Source organism: Onychomys torridus, unplaced genomic scaffold (assembly GCF_903995425.1).
Source record: "Onychomys torridus unplaced genomic scaffold, mOncTor1.1, whole genome shotgun sequence".
In the NCBI taxonomy this organism is placed as follows: Eukaryota; Metazoa; Chordata; class Mammalia; order Rodentia; family Cricetidae; genus Onychomys; species Onychomys torridus.
Genome location: NW_023413825.1, coordinates 390,121 through 412,367, shown reverse-complemented (window position 1 = coordinate 412,367; position 22,247 = coordinate 390,121).

The window sequence follows — 22,247 nt, the reverse complement described above, 5'->3', positions numbered from 1 at the left end:
GGGAGGCTCAGGTGAAAGTGACTGACAGATGTGGGGAGGGCGAGGGGCTAGCCCAATCAGGGGAAGCTGGGGTCCAAACTCAGGCAGCGTGAGGAAGGGAGGCTGTGGGAGGTGGTGACAGCAGTTCTGTGCCTTTTAGGTCTCCTGTGAAAGACAGTTCGCCCCTTGGGTTTTGTTTTTGTTGTGGTTTTGTTGCTGCTGCCGCCGCCCACCCATCCACCCCCCCCCCCCCAACCCCCCCAACCCCGTTTTGACTAAATACCAAGTTAGAACAAATTAAAACAGCAGTGGAATAGTTAAAATTCCCACTTGTATTTTATTTCTAGGACTAATACACTGTCATAACGATTTGTTTTAAACGTTTTCACTTTGATCAGAAAAAAATATTCATTCATTCATTTATTTTACAGTCTATTTTCTTTTTTTATGTTCCACTTATTTTTTATTTAAAAGTGTTTTTTTTTATTTTGCATACCAACCACAGCTCCCCCTCACTCCCATCCCTTCAGTCCTCCCATTAACTCCCCACCACCCCCTACCCCACCCCACCCCCATCCACTCCTCAGAGAGGGTATGGCTTCCCATGGGTAGTCAACAAAGTTTGACTATCAAGTTGAGGCAGAACCAAGCTCCTCCCCTCTGCATCAAGGCTGCATCATTCCACAGAGAATGAGCCCCAAAAAGCCAATTCGTGCACTAGGAATAAATCCTGGTCCCACTGCCAGTGGCCCCCCAAACTACCCAGGTCACACAGCTCACGCCATGCAAACTAAGCATGGGCTTAGTTTGGTCCCATACAGGTTCCTAGCTGTCAGTCCAGAGTCTGTGAGCTGCCACTAGGTCGAGTCAGCTGTAAAGGGTTCTGTTTTCAACCAGGACGGCTTCTACTTGCCGTGTTGCTGGAGATGATCTTCTGATCCTTCTCTTTGCAGCTCCTGGGTGCTGGGATTACAGACATAGGCCAGCACGTTCAAGTTTATACAGTACTGAGAGGACTGAGCCCACAGCACCCTAGGACAGTTTCCCCTTCCCCTTGTAAGCCAGATACCCAGCACTGCTTTTCCTTGTTCCTGTGTTTATCTGTTCCAAGTTGATGGTATTTATTTATTCTTTCTGTCTGTCTGTCTATCTATCCATCCATCCATATCTATTTTATAGACAGGATCTTTGACTAACATAAAAATAAATAAATAGATAGGAAGATAGATGGATAGATGGATAGATAGATAGATAGATAGATAGAAGACAAAAAGATGAGTGGCTGAAGAGATGGCTGAGCTGTGAAGAGCACCAGCTGCTCTCCTGAGGGATATGTGTTAAATTCCAGCACCCACATGGCAGCTAACAAACCCCTGTCTAGTTCCAGGGGATTGAAACCCTTCTTCTGCTTCCTGAGGGCACATTCTTGAGGACAGGGTTCGGATCTGAGTGATTATTTTGCATTTGTATCTCCCTACCAGAGGAAAGAGGAGGCTTCAGCAAGGCAGGGACATACTATGGGTCTAAGAGCAGCTCTCAGGATGGAGACAGAAACAAAAAGCAGCACTCGGGAAGAAGTCCTGAGACAGGCAGTGAGACCATGTGTCTTGAGCCCTGAGGGTAAGAGAGATGGTGCAATCCATAAGACTTGGTGGCTACCAGACAAAATTAAATCAAATTTAAATATGAAGTAAGTTAAAGACACATGTGCATGGAGTTCCCTCAGAAAGCTGAAAAGGGCCTATTTTGGAAAGCAGCATGGAAGCAGCTTCTCCCCACCCCATCTGCTTCTTTTCAGAACCTGAGTGCTGGGGTTACAGACATGGACCAGCATACTGAATTTCTTCAGTTCAGAGGATGGAGCCCAGGGCTTTGGGCGCCCTAGGCCAGGACTCCCTCCTCCCCCATAAGCCAAACCCCCAGAACCGCCTTTCTTTGTTTGTATTTATATTCAGTGAATTAGTTGGGACAGAGGTCTCTCTACATAGTCTGGGAAACCATTACCTAGAACAGACCTGCATCCAAATCATATAATTCCACCTGCCTCTGTCCCATGAATGATGGGATTAAAGGTGCATACCACCACACTCAGTTTTATTTTTATTTCTTTAACTCCAGGAAGGTTTTTCTCTCTGCCTATTTTCCATTTCTTGTTCTGTTATTTTAGTTTAATTTACATTTACTTTAGTTTAATTTACATTTAGTTTAACTTCAAATTTTATTCATATGTCTCTGGGTATGCCTGTAGGTATGTGTGGTGTGTATGTGGGGGAGAGGGGTGTCACAGTTCAAAACTTTTCAGTAACTGTTGTTACCCAACAGTTTGGCTGTTGACCTCACCAATATGGAAGCAATCATGGAGATGGCAGCCATCTTGGCTATTCACACTGGCAGCCATGAACTCAGACTGACAGTCCTGATAGTGGCTTTAGTGCTGCCCTCTTTCCCACCCAACAATGTGCTGCTGATGCTGCACTCTTTGAACCCAAGCTTGGTACTCAGCACCCTCAACAGCTGTATATACACTTTCATCTACTACTACATGTCCCAAGAGTCCAGGGACAAGATACAGGCCATGTTGTGTTGTCAACCCAAGACCAGGAGCTCCTCTCTGGCATCCATGGAGGCCAGAGGCCAAGGGACTGCCATTTGCTACTCTATACTTCTGTGGCAGGTGGCCAAGGTCTAAAGCGGCATTTAGGGTTGACAAGATCTCGCCTTAAACTATATCCCTCCTGAACCCTCAGGATATGGCCTTATTTGGAAAAACAGTTGATGTGACCATCATTAGTGGAGGCTGGTGGCCAATGACCAGCTGTGTAACCACATGACTTCCTGGTGGTGGGCATGATTTCACCTTTGGATGTGGCTCAGGTATGAACCATCCCAACAAATGGGGTCAGTTCTTCCTTCTTCAAGATGGACAGCTGGACATGGCGAGCTCAGGACACTGCAGCATTGTGTTTCATATCTAGTCTACAGCTAGGCCACACAGGGTCCACACCTGGTCCACAGCTGGTCCACAGCAAGGCCACAACTAGTTCACACCTGGTTCAAAGCTGAGCCACAGCTAGTCCACAACTTGACCACAGCTGGTCCACACTGATTCCACTCGATGTCCACACCTGGTCCACATATGGTCCAGACCTAGTCCACATTAGGTCACACCTAGTCCATACTTGGCCACACCTGGTCTACACCTGGTCCATACCTAACCCATACCTGTCCCACAGCTGGGCTACATCTGGCCTCAGCTTCCTCTATGAACCATCCTCACAGAGAAGAGATGCTGTATGTGCAAAGAACATTATAAAGTGCTGCCCTCTTCATCTACATCCACATGTGACCCAGCAACTCCCCCATACACTGTGTACTGGGGTGAGAACAGGCATGAATATATCGTGGCTGGCAACATCCAGGGTCTTTGGGCATCTGGGGACCCTTTGGGGGTCATTATGAGATGATAGGGCACCCTTCAAGGATTTTTGTGATGGAGAATGAGAAATCCATCACAAGGGAGCAGATGTCATGAGAAGTGGAGGAGGTTAAGGGGGGAGGGCAGGGTCATGGAGTACGGACAGGATCACGGCGTAAGAGGGGTGGTGATGGTAGGGTCACATAGTAAGGGTGGTAGTGAGAATAGGGTCATAGAGTAAGGGTGGGGGTCAGTTGGAGTGTGTATGTGTGACATTGTGACCCTATGTGCGTGTATGAGATCATGTGTGTGAGTGCATGCGAGTGTGTATGTAATCCTGTGTGTGTATGTGTGTGTGTGTGTGTGTGTGTGTGTGTGTGTGTTTTGCCTGTGCATGACTTTGCATATGTATGCATGCCCACATGTGTAACTTCTTCTGTGCACTTGATTATTTATGTATCTTTTTGTTGGATTTTAATTAATTTATTTATTTGATTTTTTTCTCTTTTTTCAATTATTTTTTCTTTTCCTTTCTTTTTTTTATTTTATTTATTTTCTGGGTCAGGGTTTCTCTGTGCAACCCTGGCTGTCCTGGATATTGCTCTGTAGAGCAGGCTAGCCTGAAACTCACAGAGACCTCCTCTACCTCTCAAGTGCTGACCAAGGACATCCATGACCCCTGACCACTGAATATCAGATAGCTAATTACATCATGATCCACAGACAGAAATGATTCTGTGATTGGGGTCCTCACCACCCAAGGGACAGTAGTGACAGGGTAGTGACCCACAGGCTGATAACCACCACAGATGCAGAGCTTGGAGGCCACAGTGTGATCCAGTTTCAGCCTGCAGGGGGTGGGTTGGGCTTGCCAGAACCAACAGTGCTTGCCTAGAAATCTGAATCATGACCATGCTTGGCTTGGAGGGGATCAGCACTTCCCTCATGGATCCTCATGACATCTATGAACAGTCACCCCCCAGCCCCCATCCTCCACCCCCAGCCCCACCTCTCTACCCCCCCACTCCCCATGCAACATCTCATAGTCCCTCACGGGACCCTCATGACCCTCGTATGGCCCTCTCAATACCTCACAGTCCCCCATAACCCCCCATGGGCCCCTTATGACCCCTCAAAGTCCCCCATGACCCCAACCATAGACACACCACAGCCCCTATGACCCAAAAACAGACACACCATGGCCCCACACAACCCTTCTGCCCCCTCCCAGGACCCCTCATGGGCCCACACAACCCCTGCAACCTATTCTGACCCACCATGGCCCTTCACAGCCCCAACAACACCCCATGACCCAACCACATTAGTACTACAGCCTCCATGACCCAACAATACTCCCCATGGACCCCTGACACCACCCCCATGATCCCCATGACCACCCAAAACCCCCCATGATTCCCCATGGACCCTCTAGGAACCACAGGACCTCCATGACCGCACAACCAACAACAACCCCCCAAGACCCCACTGACCCTGTTTGGAAATTTTCATTGGCCATGACCAACATCCTCAGGGTGATGTATCAGGGTGACTGATGTCAGGGTAAGGTATGTCAGGGTGATAGATGTTGGGGTCACTCAGGATGCCAGCCCACTGTGTCATTCTGGAGCTTCAAGTATTTACAGGGCAGCAGCCTTTTGAGTGGGGGGTCAGAAGCCAATGTGCAGGGAATTACCAGTTCCAGTTCCAGCCACTAGGAAAAGTGGGAGAACCCAGGATCTCAGACTCACTCAGGGTAAACACTCATTTATTTTTATCTTGTAAGTATTGTAAGGAAGAAACATCCATCACAAGTAAAAAGTAATTATAAAAATGACAAATGTTATGAGAACTGATGAAGACACACTGTGTGTGTATGTGTGTGTGTGTGAGTGTGCACGCACACACATGCGCACAGGAGCAGGGATGGGAGTTGCTGGCATGGTGAGCTGCTATTCCATAATATGCCATCCTATAATGTAATAACCATCAGGAGCTGGGGCTCATGTTGTATGAACATGTAGCTGCGGTGGGGGTGGTGGTGAGGGGGATGGGAGATGATGGGGGGATGCAACTATGGGTGTCCTATGGAAAGGAGGAAGGGGAACAGCCTTATCCGTCAAGTCCTGAGAGCTGCATCCATAGAGCTGCCATAGTGTCATACTCTCCGTCAATCAAACATCCTGAGCAGCTATCAATCAAACATCTCCAAGATGCCACAGTGACACACTGACAAGCTGTCAATCAAATCATATGACCCTGCATCCACCTATCAATCAGTAGCTAATGTGTATCAGGGACTATGGGGGTCCAGTCCCTCGATAGTCCCCTCTCAGGGTCCAGGAAGAATCTACAACCAGCAGATAATTAATCTTTGATGAAAAGAAATGAATCTATGTACACAAAACTTCTTAGTTCATACACTTAATTATTCTGAGTCAGTTCTTTCTATATAAGTGTCTATTCTCTTTTAGCTCCTTTCTTGCTTGATTTCTCCCTATATAAATCTGCTCTTAATTCTCTCATCTTAGTTCCGCCCCATCTAGGTTTTCAGGCATCTAGTTCTTTCCCATCTTAGCTCCTCTCCCATCTCCTTCCTATGTTGTTCTCTCTCATCTTGTTCTTCCCCATCTGGCTCTTCCTTGTCTTCCATCTCATTCCTCTAGTTCTCTCCTCTCACTCTTCAATCTAGTTCTTCCCCATCTCAGTTTGTTCCTCTCAAGTTCTTACCCATCTAGTTCTTCCATTCTCTTTTCTCTTCTCCACCTCCTTATTCTCTCAGGCCTCTCCAAGTCTCTCTTGAATCCAGTTATAAACCCAAGCAATAGCAATCCTCTGGCCTAGCAAAGTCACCAGGCTTGAATTCTATGGGGTCATAAAGGTAGGTAAGAATTTTCCTCAGGTAGTGACTGTCAGTCCTTTTACAACCCAAAATGGGAGTGGCACTCAACTGAGTGCCAATGACTAGTTGGTATATCAAAAAGAGAATCTATGTGCTCAGTCTACATTCCTAAAAGTGGTTAGGTAAAGAAGTTAAGCATCAATTAGTAAGGTTGTATAAGAAGGGAGGGTCTCATCCTAAATTGCACAAGAAATAAAACTATCTGCCTGACCTAAGAGACAGGTTGTTTTGTATGGCCTTGGATGCTTGATAGGCATTTTAGATAAATGCAGTTAGGAGAACTTTGGAAGCATGCAAGAAAATCATTTTAGGAACCAGCTAATATTCATATATATATATATATGCTAAAATATTACCAAGACTTCTTAAGTCATGGCTTGACCTTTGGAGAAGTCCTTGACTTTTCCAAGTAGTAGCTTTTGTGATAGTAGCTGAATTCAATTACATTTTCCTGCAGCTTGCAGCAAATGTGACCCTGCACCCACCTGTCAATAAACAGCTAATATGATCCTGCACCCACCTGTCAATCCTCTTGGCTCATGTAATCCTGTCAATCAGCACAGCTTATGTGACCCTACACCCACCTGTCAATCAACTCATGTGAACCTACCCATTCCCTACACCAGAGGGAATCACAAGTTCTCCTATCCTCCAACATCATCCACATGTCACACTGATGTCCAGCCTGGAAGTTCTTGTAACTTTGTATTGACTCAATCCTCAGGAGCTTCCATTACCACCTGATTTCACAGCATATCCATCACTCATCACATGTCTCCCTGTCCCCTCACTCATCTCTGTATATAACAGACATGAACCCCTGGATGACATCACCAGTCTATCACCATTGGCTTCTGGGTCCTCCCCATCCTTCCAGGGTCCCCATCCTTCACAGCCCTGTAATTATCAATTATCCCTAGCGCTCATGTGGCTTGTGAGCCATATCTAGGAGTGTTTACCTTGAAGAATCCAATTTTTCATGTGGTTATTTTTAGCATCAAGGAATGAAAAAAAACAGAAAAAAATTAAAGACATGAAAAATAGGCAAAAAAAAAATGAACAAAAATGAAAACAAGGAAAAACTCCAGAATGGTCCTTCTGGGATCCTCCATTTCAATATCTGAATCTTGGTGTGAACACAGAGGAACTTAGTGCAGGGTTCTCAACCTATGGGATTGAGACCCCTAGATAGGGTCACACAAGAAAGACAGTTTTCAACCTGGGGGTCATGATGCCTTGGAGGGGGTTGGTGAGAAAGCTCTCAACATGAGGATTTCAACCCACTTTGGAGGAGTCACCAGAGAAAACATGGTTCTCAACCTGGGGGATTGCTATCTAGCTGGGTTTGGTGAAAATCCAGTTCTGAACCTGGGGGTCGCAAACCCCTCCATGGATCTCCTTGACAAAAGCACGGTCTCTGCTGTGGGGTGTCTTTCTGTACACTGTGAATATGTGTGTCTCCCACTGGATAATAAATAAAGCTCTTTTGACCTATAGCAAAAGAAGCTTACAGCCAGGTAGGAAATCCAAGTAGAGATACAGAGAGAAGAAGGATGGAGTCTGGAGAGATGCCAGCCTGCTGACCAAGGAGCAACATACCAGCATACCAGTAATGCCATGGCCACTTGGCAATATATAGATTACTAGAAATGGGTTGAATTGAGTTGAAAGAACTAGCTAATATAAGTCAGAGCCATAGACCATACAGTTTGTAATTAATATAAGCTCTTGTATATTTACTTGGGACCAAGTAGCCATAGGACTAGGCAGGACACAAGAAAACTTCCCTCTATAATCCTCAACCTTAGGGATCACAACCTCTTCAGGGAGGTGCCCTGAGGAAATAGAGTGCTCAAACTTTGGGGTCACTACACCTCTGAAGGGGGTTGCCTGAGATAACACAGTCCTCCAAAGGATCCCCTGAGAAAGCACAGCTCTCAATGAGGGTTCACGATATCCTCCTCAGGGTCACCTGACTGACTAAAGCATGAGTCTCAAATGGGGGGGGGGCACTATCTAGATGGGTTGGCCTGGGAAACTATAGCTCTCCACCTGGGGTCGTGACCACTGGGGGGGGGTCTTCTGAGATAACACAGTTCTCAACCTGGGGGTAGACTAGACCCATTTGAGGGGTCACATTAGTAAACACAGTTCTCACTCTTGGGTCATGCCCTTTCTAAAGAGGTTCACCTAAGAAAACCCTGACCAGAAATGGAAACTGAATGGTCCCTTGATCTTGAAATTGACAGTCTCTCAAAAATTACAGAGGTTTTTCTGGAATCACTCAGACAATTTTGAGTTTAAGATATTTTTATGATGTGCTTGCCTGGAGTAGAGAGGAGAGAACAGGAGCCCTGCCTGGTACCTTGAAGCACAGGGCAATTGGGCACCATTTATGGTGAACAAATATATGATGGGGTAAGGGAGAGAGAGAGGCAGAATGGTTCCTGTTCTATGGAGAGAGGAAGATCTAAAGAGGTGAATATGGTAAGGAGGCTTGCTACCTGGAGCCAAGGTGACATTCAGGCCTGGGCTGCTGCCAAGGGCCATGTCTGTGTGTTGGTCCATGGTCCTGCCACAGCCATGGTGTATGTTCATGTCCGTGGCAGGTATGGTACTACAGATGTAATTGAGAGCTTTACAGTCTGACCCTAAAACAGCAGGCAAAGATGTTGGGACTGGTGTGGAATTTTGAAACCTTAAAATTCACCCTAAGTGACACATCTCCAAAGCATTCCTATACCAGTAAGGCCACACCTCATCCAAAAAGGTCACTCCTCCTAATTCTTCCCTGGCAGCTCATCAACTGGGTACTAAACATGCAAATATGTCAGCCTATGGGGGCCCAATCTCATTCAATCCACCACAGCATGCATCCTTTCAATAATATGCTGAAAACAGTAATTTGTTTACATCCTGTATTAGTTCTTTTTCTGCTTGCCATGACAAAATAACTAACAAAAGTAACTTTGTGAAAGGAAGTACAGAATAAGTCAGCTGGTCACAAAGTTTAGAAACATGGAAAGATAAATGCATACATTCAGTTTGCATTCTCCTTTGTATTCAGTCCTGATCCTAGGACTGAATGATCCTAGTGGATGATCCTATCCAATGGAGTTGTTCTCTTCACTTTTAGTTTGTGTCTTCAAACCTCAAATAAGCTAATGTGGATTGTACTTTACAGACATTCCAAGAGATTTGCTTCCATGGTAACTGTAGATCCCACTGAAGTGACAACATGATTAACCATCACAACTCTACTCTTTGCTAAACTGACACACATTCTCATCACTTTTAAGCCACAACCTTCTGCTTCTCATCCCCATAGGCTCACAATTATCTCCTAATGCAAAATGAATTCAGTCCAACTGTGAAGGTTTCCACTGTCTTCCATAACTCCAATACTGGTGTAGTTGCAAAGTGCATGTGCCATCTGAGACCCAAGGTGATAACTTGACTTCAAGCTCCTACAAAATAATAAAAAATGTTATATGCTTCCACAGAATAAACATCCTCAATGAAAAGGTAATAGGGGTATAACAAGTAAAGATCAGATCAAATTAGTAGGACAACAGGGATTATATCATCTATGCTCCAAGAAAACTGTATATCCAGGTCTACGCACCTCTGGTCACTGAAGCACACACAGCCTTTCCCTTGAGGAAGATGCACTTTGTGCCTGTAGTGTTCTTCAGTGTCCACTCCATCATCCTGTGTCTCCAACATTCTGGTCTCCCCCAGGGTTTGTTTTTATAACTTCATTTCATAACCATTGTCTTAGTTAGGGTTTCTATTGCTACAATACCACACCATGACCAAAAGGCAAGTTGAAGAGGAAAGGGTTTGTTTGGTTTACACTTCTGCATTGCTGTTTATCACTGAAGGAAGTCAGGACAGGAACTCAAATAGGGCAGGATCTCAGAGTCAGGAGCTGATGCAGAGGCCATGGAGGGATACTGCTTACAGGCTTGCTTCCCCAGCTTGCTCAGCCTACCTTCTTATAGAACTCAAAACCCGCAGCCCACCATTAGCTGGGCTCTCCTCCACTGATCAATTGAGAAAATGCCTTACACCTGGATCTCATGGAGGCATTTCCTTAAATGAGGCTTCTTCCTCTGATGACTAACTTGTGTCAAGTTGACACACAAAACCAGCCACTACAATCACTGCCCAAGCCTGCATGAACCCTTACTCTTGCATCTTTGATGCCAGCACCAGTAGGACTCAGGGGAATGGTACCATATGCTGCCCCAGATGGAGTCTGGACCATGGCATGTACTTTGTATGCCTATTAGCTGGATCTTCTAAGTCACTTTCCTAATGAAACTTTCTCAGGGGCCTGCCCTGAGAAGATTTCTCCCAGAGTCCTGGGGAACACACTATGGCCAGAGATGGGGTCAGAGATAAGGGAAGGGCATCTAAGTACACCAGTTTCTTACATCTGTTTACTTTATTTCTCTATAACAAATTTCTATCTACACAGCTTCAGTTCCATTCTGACATTCAGTTCCTCTCTTTCCCTTCTTTTCCTATCCCCTCATAGCCCTAAATAAGCTCTTATGCTTTCAATCTCATCTTTGTCTTTAGTTTCTCCATCGATGCTCATTTCTTCTCTTCCTACTCTCTTGACCTGACCCAGTCCTTATTCTCTACAAAAGATCTGCCTTGTTCCTTTCTCTCCCTGGCCATGCTGCTCTGCTTGGACCAGGAAAATCCTCCCCACAACCTTCACTGCACCTGGTTATGCAATAAAAACAAAAAACAAAAACAAAAACAAAAACCCTTTGTTCTGAGTCAATAGCTCTGGAATGCCATTTGGCCAGTCTGGGGAAGAAAGGTCTGTGCTTCATTTGCACAAGAAACAAAGTTGTGCATCCACAGTCCTCCTGTCTCCTAGGCTCTGTAGGGGTGTTACCTAGTTCAAATAAGCAGTAATCCTGAGAAGCTTATACTGGTTGCCATAGTGGCTTAGTAGTATATGAGTTCACAAGAAATTCACAGCAAGAAACAGCTGAATATTAAAAGCTGAATAACAACAAATATTCCCTGATATATGGCTTCCCTCTAGAAAGATCCCTTGACCTTTCTAGGTACCATTTTATTATATACTGCTGAATCTCTATAATATATTTTTGCAGTTTGCAGCACTTTCCTTGGAACTTTTTTTTCAGACTCAGTATGCCTTATTTTATATATATATATATATATATATATATATATATATATATATATAAAACCTATGTTGTAGCCATAGCTGGATCTGGGGTCCTCTGCGTGAAGACTCTAGTGTGCACTTCACACAATGATCAGAGAATTACCAACAGGGAGACTTTGAGAACATGGTCTCTTTCTAGATCTTGGGGGTCAAGGAGTTGTAAGTTTAGGAGATGACATTGAAGGTGGAATTGGCAAGGTTGTGCTATGTGGCAGTACAGCCTCTAGCTGATGTGTAGCAAGCATTGGCAGTAGCTTCTTGATTGCAGGAGTGGGAGCCATGCCAGAGGCTCTGGAGACAGGAATGAGGTACACCAGCACAGAGCTACAGCAGCCTAAGCAGTGTTTTGGATGAAGGAATCCCTGCCACATTTTTCTTAGTTGAGACTCTGTCCTTTCAAACAAATTTGCATTGAAACTAGGCCTCTTTTATCTGTGTTTCCCTTGGGACTATTGGCTCTGTAAGCCTTATTTATATAATCTTAAGACTTTTCTAGTGCAAAGACTCAAACCCTAGCACATTCTTCCCAGAAACTTGTTGCTGAAATCTGTGACTCATATGATCAGTTTTATCACTAGAACAACTACTTCTTAGTGTGAGTTTTCTCTCAGTTACTCCTCTTGTTGCTGTGACAAACCTGTCAACAGTAACTTAATAAAAGAGGTTTTAGTTCATTACAGGGGGTTCAGCTCCTTAGAGTTGGAAAGGCACATAGGGAGGAACATGAGAGCAATTGGTCACATTGCAACTTCTGTCAGGAAGTAAAAGAAGGTGAATGCTTATGCTTGGCTTGCTTTCTCATTTTTATACATTCCTGGCCACTAGCCCATAAAAGAGTACCACACATGATTAGCCTATATCTCTTCAGTTTATGCCTCTGTACCAGCTTCTTTCTTCTACTCTCCCCACAAAATTGCTCTAGCTGTCATTTTCCCAAAGGAAGCTTACCAAGCAACCTAAGCTACCAGGAGTAACAGGTGGCACACATCACGTGCTGGACCCACGTTAACTAAAGGGCTGAAATTTCTCCCTCTCCTGTTGCCCACATATCAACTTGATACAAGCAGGTGCTGTGGGAAATTAATCAATTATGTACATGGGACTCCCCCCTTATCTTGGAAACCTATAAAGAGGAAATGACCAATTTGTCTTGTCGGCATGAGCTATTCTCAGAGCCTCCATCATGCTCTCCTTTCCTTGACACTGAAGAACTCCCCTGATAAATCTACCCCAGAGGACAAGTGCCTTAGTGTCTGTCCTTCCTGAATCCTGAAGCCCATAATGCTTCTGTAACTCAGATGAGATGGAGCACTAATGAAATGCATTTCCCTTTGGGGACTTCTCTAATCTTCCTTCCAATTCCTCCATTCCAATACTGCATTCCATTCACTCTATTGAGTTGGTTCTCTGGTACCCCTGTTCCATTTATTCACTATTCTAAAAGCCCCAGCATTGAATGAGAGTGTTTCCCCCAATTGTGGGCCCAGTCTTATTGCTCTAAACCAGGGACATTAGCTATTGATGAGCTCTGCTGCTTGGAGGTTGCAGTCCACCATATATAGACAGCTTGCCTGAGCTTGGCACAAAATGGAGGACTCCCTTCCCCCAGCAGAGGCTTCCTGCCCTCTGCCTGACCTTATTTGGAAACTGTCTTTGAGCCTGAATGCTGGACTTATGTTAAGTGTAACTTTTGATAGAGTACCCTGCAAATGTTCTCCCCATGCTGTGCATATGGTAACTAGGCATTGCACTCCAGCTGTATGATAGGACAGTGCTGCCATATACATATTGTGCTCCAGCGGTATAATAGGAGTGTGCTGTCAGATGCAAATTAGGTGCAGTTCCAATCCTATATATTCCCCTCACACTGGAATAAAATTGAGCTGTCTCACTGAAGCTGTGTTCCAGAAGGTTATTTCCATCATGCTCATAGGCTATACAAGGCCCTGCTTACTGCTTCTGCCCCTTTTATCCTTGTGGCCTGGTGGCCAACAGATCATGGGGGAAAAGGAGATCCCTCACAATTAAGCTACACTTAAATCTCACTTTAGTTAACTATTTGTGATGCTAGACACACCTGTAGAATAGAATTAAATAGTTACAAGAACCCATGTCTGTCCTGTCCACTTCTACCAGCTTATTGAATTGACTCATCAAAAGCCTCTCAAGACTCTATATATTTAGATAACGTCATACAGTGCAATGGCTAGTATTGAGAAACTTCCTGTATCAAGGCCTCTTTATACATTAAAAGCTCCTCTGCCAATTTTGCACTGCTTCCTTCTCCCTGCTTGAGTTCAATCCCCACATAATTTCATCTCAGTCCTTTCCTCTTCCTTTTCTCCACCTAGTCTCCCTCCTATTCACAGCTGCTTCAGAGAGCATGTCACTCCCTTTTTCCTCTTCTCTCATTTCACTCACTTTTTTGGCATCATACTCAGCCACCACTGATTCCCTTCTTAAGAAAAATAATAAATCTAGCTGGAGTGCAGCTGCAACTTTCTCTAGATCAGATAAAAAGGTGTATGAGTTACTTTTCTACTTGTATGTTAAAACATCATGATCAAGGCAACTAATAGGGAGAAAGCTTATTTGGGGCTTATGGTTCCAGAAGAATAAGAGTCCCTCACATTACAACAGGGAAGCATGTCAGCAGGCAGGCATAGTGGCCAGAACAGCTGAGAGTTCACATTATGAACCACAAGCAGAGAAACTGAACTATAAATGGTTTGAGACTTTGCACTCTAGTGACATACTTCCTTCAACAAGGCCTAACTTCCCAAACATTAACACCAGCTGGGAAGCAATTATTGAATGCCTGAGATATATGAGAGGTTCAAATCACCATGTTCCATTTTATGAGCCCCATAGGCTTCTGGCCATATCATAATGAAAAATGTAGTTAGTCCAACTCCCAAAGCCTCTGTGGTGGCTAGTGTTTTGGCAAATTGATATAAGCTAGAGTCATCTGGCAGGAGGAAACTTCAGTTGTGAAAATATCTCCATAAGATTGGCCTGTTGGTCAGTAAAAGAATGCAAATAGACTCATATCTATCACCCTCCACAAAACTCAAGTCCAAGTGGAATAAAGACCTCAACATAAATCCAGTTACACTGAACCTCATAGAAGAGAAAGTGGGAAGTAGTTCAAACACATTGGCACAGGAGACCACTTCCTAAATATAACACCAGTAGCATAGACACTGAGAGCATCAATTAATGAATTGTGCATAAACTGGCTTTTTGGAGCCCATTGCCTATGGAGGGATAACTTGCTCAGCCTAGATACAGCGGGGAGGGGCTTGGTCCTGCCTCAACTTGGTACAGCAGACTTTGTTGACTCCCTATGGGAAGCCTTACCCTCTCTGGGGAGTGGATGGGGGGTTTCATGGGGGGAAGGTAGGGTATAAGAGGGAGGGGGAACTATGGTTGGTATGTAAAATTTAAAAAAGCTTTTAAATAAAAAAAGAAAGAAAGAATTGTCCTGTGCAGAAACTTAGGGAGCATTTTCTTGATTAATGATTGACATAAAGTGGCTTCACTTACTGTGAGTGGTTCTCCACCTGGGTAGATGGGCCTAAGGTGTGTAAGAAAGAAGGCTGAGAAAACCAGGTGGACAAGGCAGCAAGTATCACACTTCCATGGCATCTACTTCATTTTCTGCCACCAGGTTCTTCTCTATTTGTATCCCTGTTATGACTTGCCTTAGTGATGGACTGATACCTAGAAGTATAATATGAAATAAACCCTTTTCTCTCATGTTTCTTTTGGTCATGGTGGTTTTGTTTTGTTTTGTTTTGGTTTTGTTTGTTTGTTTTTTGGTTTTTTTTTTTTTGTTTTTTCACAGCAAGACACAATTTGGTACCAGGTCATGGGATGGTGTTGTGTCAGACTTGATCATGTGTTTGGGGGATTATTTGATCATGTGTTTTTGGGATTATTTGGACTGGAAAAGCTATTGAGTGTTCAGAGCTTAATGCACTGTTGTGGGAACTTACAATGTAAGATAACACTGAAATCAGTGCAGATGACGGAGGTCTGGCTTGTGAAGTTTCAAAGGGAAGCTTGAAGGTTATTTAAAAACTACGAGGATCATTTACATGGTGATTTGAATTGAAAATGTGTGATTCTGGTTAGCTGGAGTGGAATACTTGGCTGTGATTAAGATACCAGAACCTCTAAAGTGAAACCTTTGGTTTTCTGAGACAATGGATACAGATCATCATGGGCTGAAGAATCTGGTGTGATTAAGAAGAGACCAGATCATTCAGACAATCTTCTGGGACACGTTTCCTGGGGGTCAACACACAGAATCTCTGATCCAGAGGAGGTCAAGTCTGCAGTCTGTGCTGGCAGCTGAGCTTGGTAATCTGTAAGGGTTTTCCAAGCAGTGCTGCTTTTGAAAGCATGAACAGATCATGGAGAGCATCGTGTAGCAGGGTTAATTCCTGCAGAGAGGTCACTAGTGAAGGTGAAGACTCAGCTTCAGTCAAAATCCCAGGATATTAGAGATGCCAAGACCATGGATGTTCAGCAAGAAGAGCTACAGTGTGAAATAGGGCTGGCCTAAGAGGAGAGCTGTATGTGCTGTGGACCGGCTGCTCAAGTCCTTTGGAGACCAGAAGGCTACACAATGAACTGGTATCACCTGTGAATATTGAATTAAAGGATTCGAATTTGCCCTGCTGGATTTTTGTATTGCTTGAATGTGATTGGTTTTAGGCTATCATTCTCTTTTGGAGTAAGAATATATAACCTACTTTTTAAATTGTTTTTATACTTTGAGATTATAGTATGATTACAGTATTCCCCCACTCCCTTATAAAGGGCCTCTCAGATAAGAGACTTTGAATTACAAAATCTTTGGATTTTTGAGGGGTTGGAATTTATAGCAGCAGTGGAATTATTTTTAAAAAGCAGGGCTGTTTTATATGATGACATTAACATGAGGTTTTGAGGGAAATGGTTAGAAAGTTACAGTTTCAAAAAGAGAAGAGGTGGTTTGTGATCATTTTAAATGTCGACTTACCACAAGCTAAGTCCCATAGGAAGAAAGCCTGCATCATGGATTGCCTAGATAGTGTTATTCCATAGGCATGTCTGTAGGGGAGTTGTCTTGATTATTGGTGGATACAAGAAGAACTAGATAGCTGTAGAGTAGCATCATTTCATACACAGGAATTCCTGAACTATATGAGGTAGGGGAAAGCTACATGAGAGGGAGTGTGTTTGTATCTATTCTCTCTCTCTACTCATACATGTTATGTGACTAATACCTTTGAGGTCCTGCTTTGACTTACCCTCAATAATAGACTGTAAGCCAAATAATTCTCTTTCCCTCTTGAGTTTCTTTTTATCAGGGTCTTTTATCAAAGGAGGAGAAGGAAATGAGGACTCCCAGTAAGTAAAGGGCTTTAGGGTCACTTCCATACCTCAGATCCTCACTGTGTAACAGATTTGCTTCCCCCAAACTTTGTTCTTTGTTGGAGGATGCATGAATTTGGTGTCCAGGGACATCAGATCTGCATCCATTCCTGAGCTTAATAAAGAGTTCAACCCACATGCCCACAAATTGCTCAGACTTTCCTCCCTCTTCATCATGCCATCAGCACAGTGATGAATAATAGAAATCATACTGAGGGTAAGGGATGAATTTTCAATGGAACTAATTAGTCATCATTTCTGCTTGGAGGAGGATAAATTCAACTGTTAATTTTGAAGCAAATTGTCTTAGAATATGACTCATAGAGGAGGCAGTGTCAGCTGAGCTTGATGGCGGACACTTATGATCCCAATACTTGGGAGGCAAAGAGAGGAGGACCTCTGTGACTTTGAGGCCAGCCTATATATATAGTGAGTTCCTGGACAGTCAACCCTACACAGTGAGACCCTGTCTCAAAAACAGAGAGAAGGAGGGGAAAGAAGAGGAGGGAGAAGGAGGAGGCAGTATCCATGGGAACTGTTTTTGGACTGTCTGGAATATAGGAAGGTAAAGCCTGGAGTCATCTTCATGGAAAACAAGATGAGATTCCAAGGAAGGAAGTGTTTCAAAGCTAGGTGGAGAATGGTGCAGGGATGGAAGTGGAGCAATAATGACAGGAAGGAGGGGGTTAGGCAGAAAATGAAAAATACAATCGCAATGTTGGGTGTGGATGGAGGGAAGACGTGATGGGTGGGAAACTTGAGGCTGTAGATGTAGCTTCTTTCAACTGGCATGTATTCTAAAGAGGAAAGGATTTTGGAAAATCCAGGAGGTCTTACATGGAGACATTTGAAGCAGTTTGGAGCCTACCAGTGCCTCTAGAGTACAAACTTACATCTGAGAATCACTAGTTCTAGATCATTCTAATGAAGACTGGACTGTACCTAAGTTAGCAGTGTTAACCTGCTCTGGGCTTTACCTGAAATGGTTTTAAGAGCCATTGGATAAAAATAGCATTTCATATGCACCTGTGTTTAACTCACTTCTACTTTCAAACTGATCTCTAAGGAAGTATTTGGGCCTTCTTGGGTCTGGAGGCACATTTCATGGATTCTGGTTGCTCCTGAGTAAAGGTTTCCAGGTGGGAAACAAAGAGAATGTGAATTGTATTGCTGATTTGTCATAACTTTAACAAAATAGCTGAGGCAGACTACTTATGAAGGAAAAAAAGTGTTCAAATCTGTAGGTGACCAATGTTTTGACCCTTGATTCAGCTCAGCACTATTAAATACTTCTGGTATTTTACCCTAATGATGGCAATGGAGGAGACATGTGTGGGTCATATCACCAAATAGCAAAAGAGTGGGCTGGATACACAAGCAAGCTGTGACTTTTACAATAACTTTCTCATCAGAACTATCAAGAGGTCCTAAGAGAGCTACATTAATCCCTTCTAAGGCAGCACCCTCAATGGCCTCAGGACCTCTCCTGGGACATTGCTGTAAAGTTCCATAGTGCTCAGTCCCAACATATTAACATTTCTGGCAATAAGCTATATCTGAACCACAGCAGAAGCACTAAGATCCTGACATTCCGATGACTAATGATAATATTTTGAACATGGGTTTTGGAAACAATGCTTAGGACCTGATTATGTGAAAGATTACTCTAATGTCTTCTGATGTCATCTTGCCACTGGCGGACTTGTAGTTCATTTTGCAGTTTTCCTTCTTGAGAACAGCATCAGGATGTTTATTGGGCTTAAGCTTCTGGCATCAAGTAAGAGGTGGAGCGGTGGCTCCATGTGTCTTGCTAAGCTAACTTGTTTCATGGCAATTGCTTGTTGTCACTTTGTTTTGCCCAGCTAACAATAATCCACAATGCCATCAACTTCTACTCACATCTATAACTTTTTTCCTGCATATGATTTTTGGCACAGAGTGGATATTAAGTATTTTTTTTAGCGAAATAAGTGATGACAAAAATTTAGTTTATGTAATGAAACATAATATCACAGGTTGTTATCAGTGTGAGCCTGGAATCTATCTGACTACAATGGGCTTTTATGTGCTATTGATTGCACAGTCTATGTAGTATTTATGATAATTTATGTCATAAGGACAGCCATGCATCTAAGCTATAAAAATAAAACATCTACTTATCTTATCTTTCATTTACTTTATCAATGTGTTAAAGTTGCCTTTGTTAAGACCTCCCATGCTTTAATGAGACAACTTCATGTATTACTGTTGTTGTTTTTTCTGGCCCTTTATTATCAAACTGATCTAGATTCATCTCCACCAAGCTCCACATGACTATCGATGTAGAAGAAAACACTTATTCTTTAAGGGCTATGTACTTAATAACAAGACAGAAGCCTTTGAATTGTAGGACAGAAAGTAGGCAATAAAGTGATTTGTTGAAATACTATCTCCTCTAACGGATTCAGAAAGGGTTGTGATGGCAATTGGTAGGACACTGCCTTTGGGAAGTGTACTTATGTACAGACAAGAAAGTGCTTTGTGGCCTGAGATCCCAGGATGGGTAGTGATCATTAGACAGGAATTCCTCAGAGGCAGAAAGTGAGGAGGTCACTCCTAGGTGAGCATTCACTTCCTAAATTGATTCTTTTTATTATTATGTTTATTTTTTTTATTCTTGACAGTTTCCTGTGTGGACATTGTGAATGTTAGCCATTCCACCAATATAGGTGACTTGTTTTAAAAGATAAGATTTTTAAAATATAATTTAAACACTAAACATGATTCTATATAAGAAAAATGGAGCCTTGGGTGGGAGCTTTGAGTGCATCTATGATGACTGCACTGAATTAAAATAGTTGGATACATCCCTATTGGTCCCAGGTAATTAAGAACTGGCATTCATTTATCTGAACTACCAGCAACAGGCTCATTACATCATATTGAAAATAAGCAGACAAATATTTTTGAGAATGCCTAACTTATAGCAAATTGGAATTATATCCATTAGTACAACTGAAGACAAAAGAACTTGATGTCCCTTTCACATCAGACTGAAATCCATAGCCAGTTACATACCATAAGTATACTTTGATGTACTTTTTCTTCATCCCTGACCTTGAGGGGTTGAGTTTATTATTATTATTATTATTATTATTATTATTATTATTATAAAAATGTGTCCCTTTGACTGGTCCTGCAGACCCAAAGCTTCAGGATTTCCACAACACAGGGCAACAACAGGATAACTAAGAGGAGTTCCAGTGAGGGCCTAGCATCAATATTATAGCAGAAGTCAGAGGCCTCAAACGAGACCAATGACTCTTTGCAATGAACACTTGCAAGTAAAGATGTGTGGACCAGAGGGTTTACTACCAGACTCACTTTGTTACACTTCCATGATGAGATTTTTTTCCTTTTTTTTTTCTTTTCTTTTTTCTTTTTTTAATTAAATTTTATTGGGGGAGCAGCAGGGGCAGAGGGTGGATATGCAGGATAGGAAATAAATGAAATTGAGATGCATGATGTGAAAGACACAAAGAATAAGTAAAAAGAAAATTTAAAAATGTGTCCCTTTTATCTCACTTGATTTCTCATCCTAAGAATTCAGTATTTTACTGTTCTCATGAAAAATAAGAACGTGATTAAAGAAAACATCTTCCTTGTACTCCATATTTGTTTTGCAATTGCAAATGGACATTTCAACATGTTAAATGTGCATTTCTTACTCGATGGGTTGAAATAAAAAAAATTTAAAGTCTCATGCTCCTGTATGCTTTGGTTCACTGTGAATCAAATCATTTTCAGGCCTTCCTTACTCCTGACTAAAAGCATTTCTTTGTCCAGGGAGACAACTCAGCTCTAAAAAGAAATTGAGAACTAGCAAATGTTTGACATGAAATATTTGTGGGGAAGAGAATGACATTGAGTGGCAAAGCTCAAGGACCATATTTAAAAATTGTGCTGTAGGAGCAGCATTTGTGAGGGTTTGGGGGGAAGAAAAGTATGGGAGAAATTATGTAATCATTATAATCTCAAAATTTAAAGATACAATTTGTAAAAATTGATCAGATTTTTAAAATGTGATGCCTTCTTAAGATTCAGTATGGAGGTTTCTTTTTCTTTCCTTCCCAATCTCAGGTAGTTTTGAAAGTGTCATTTTGGGGTGACCACTGACCACAGACAATCCATATTTAATTAATTCCTTAGAATAGGGTTCTTATATCACAAAATGTTTTCAGTAGCATTACTGAAAAAATAAAGAGTTGTGGGGTGATAACTATGCAGTTGTTATGAATATATGTGTTTGTGCAGGCTATGAGGAAACATTTGTGATGTAATGACTGATACAGAAAGCTTTGCCAAGGACTGAAAATTGGTAAGTAAAAATAAGCCAACAAGATGGGGAAAATAATGGTTTTTGAAAGTGCTATGGAAATTTCCACCTTTCCTCATTTTCATAGCTTTATGATGAAAAGTCAATGTTCATATAGAATAAAAGAGAAAGAAACTGTGAATGTAATTTTAAAGAAGTGAGCAATTGGCAGCTATGGAGAGAAAAAGGTTGAAATTCAAGGATGCAGGATGACCATCCTATTTCAGTGGTCGTACTGGGAGTCTGATGAGAGGATCAGTCTAGAAAAATAACTTGAGAAATGGAACACAAGGAGCTCCAACAAAGGCTTGCTGACTCCAGAACAATGCCACACTCAACAAGAGAATCTGCATCGACAAGTTTATAGTCCTCCATGGACCTTTGTTATTCTTCTACTCCATGAAACTATTATATACTCTTTCTGGTATGGCAATTACTCAACTCAGGTACCATCCATGCCAATATTTGAAGTTCAATATGAAGACATTCTTCATTTGTGCCAGGTGAGTCATTTTAAATCATTCAATTTAGCTTTCATGGTATCGGTGACATTAAAATGTAGCCCAGCCCACCATGACTGAAGTTTCCACAAGCAGCCATCAGGAGCTGAAACAGTGTGGAACAAGTGCTGGTTTTAGGGGGGATGTGATTTTGGGGTAGTATTAGAGAAAAAAATAAAATGAAATGTTTTTAAATCATTTAAAAATTTAAATGACAAAAATCTTTTAAAGCATTTAAAACATTAAAATACAACTCACGCTTCAACTTGTAGCTGGCAACCACCACTCTGGACTGCTAAAACAGACATTATTCCTATCACAGCAGAAGCATCCCTGCATCAGCACTAAAAATTCCTTCATAAACAGGTCCCCTCTGGAGGGTCATGATGGAGCTGAGAGCTGTTTTAACTGTCCTCCAGTCTCTTCCTGTGGTGTGTGCATGTTGCCCAAGCAGGTTTTGC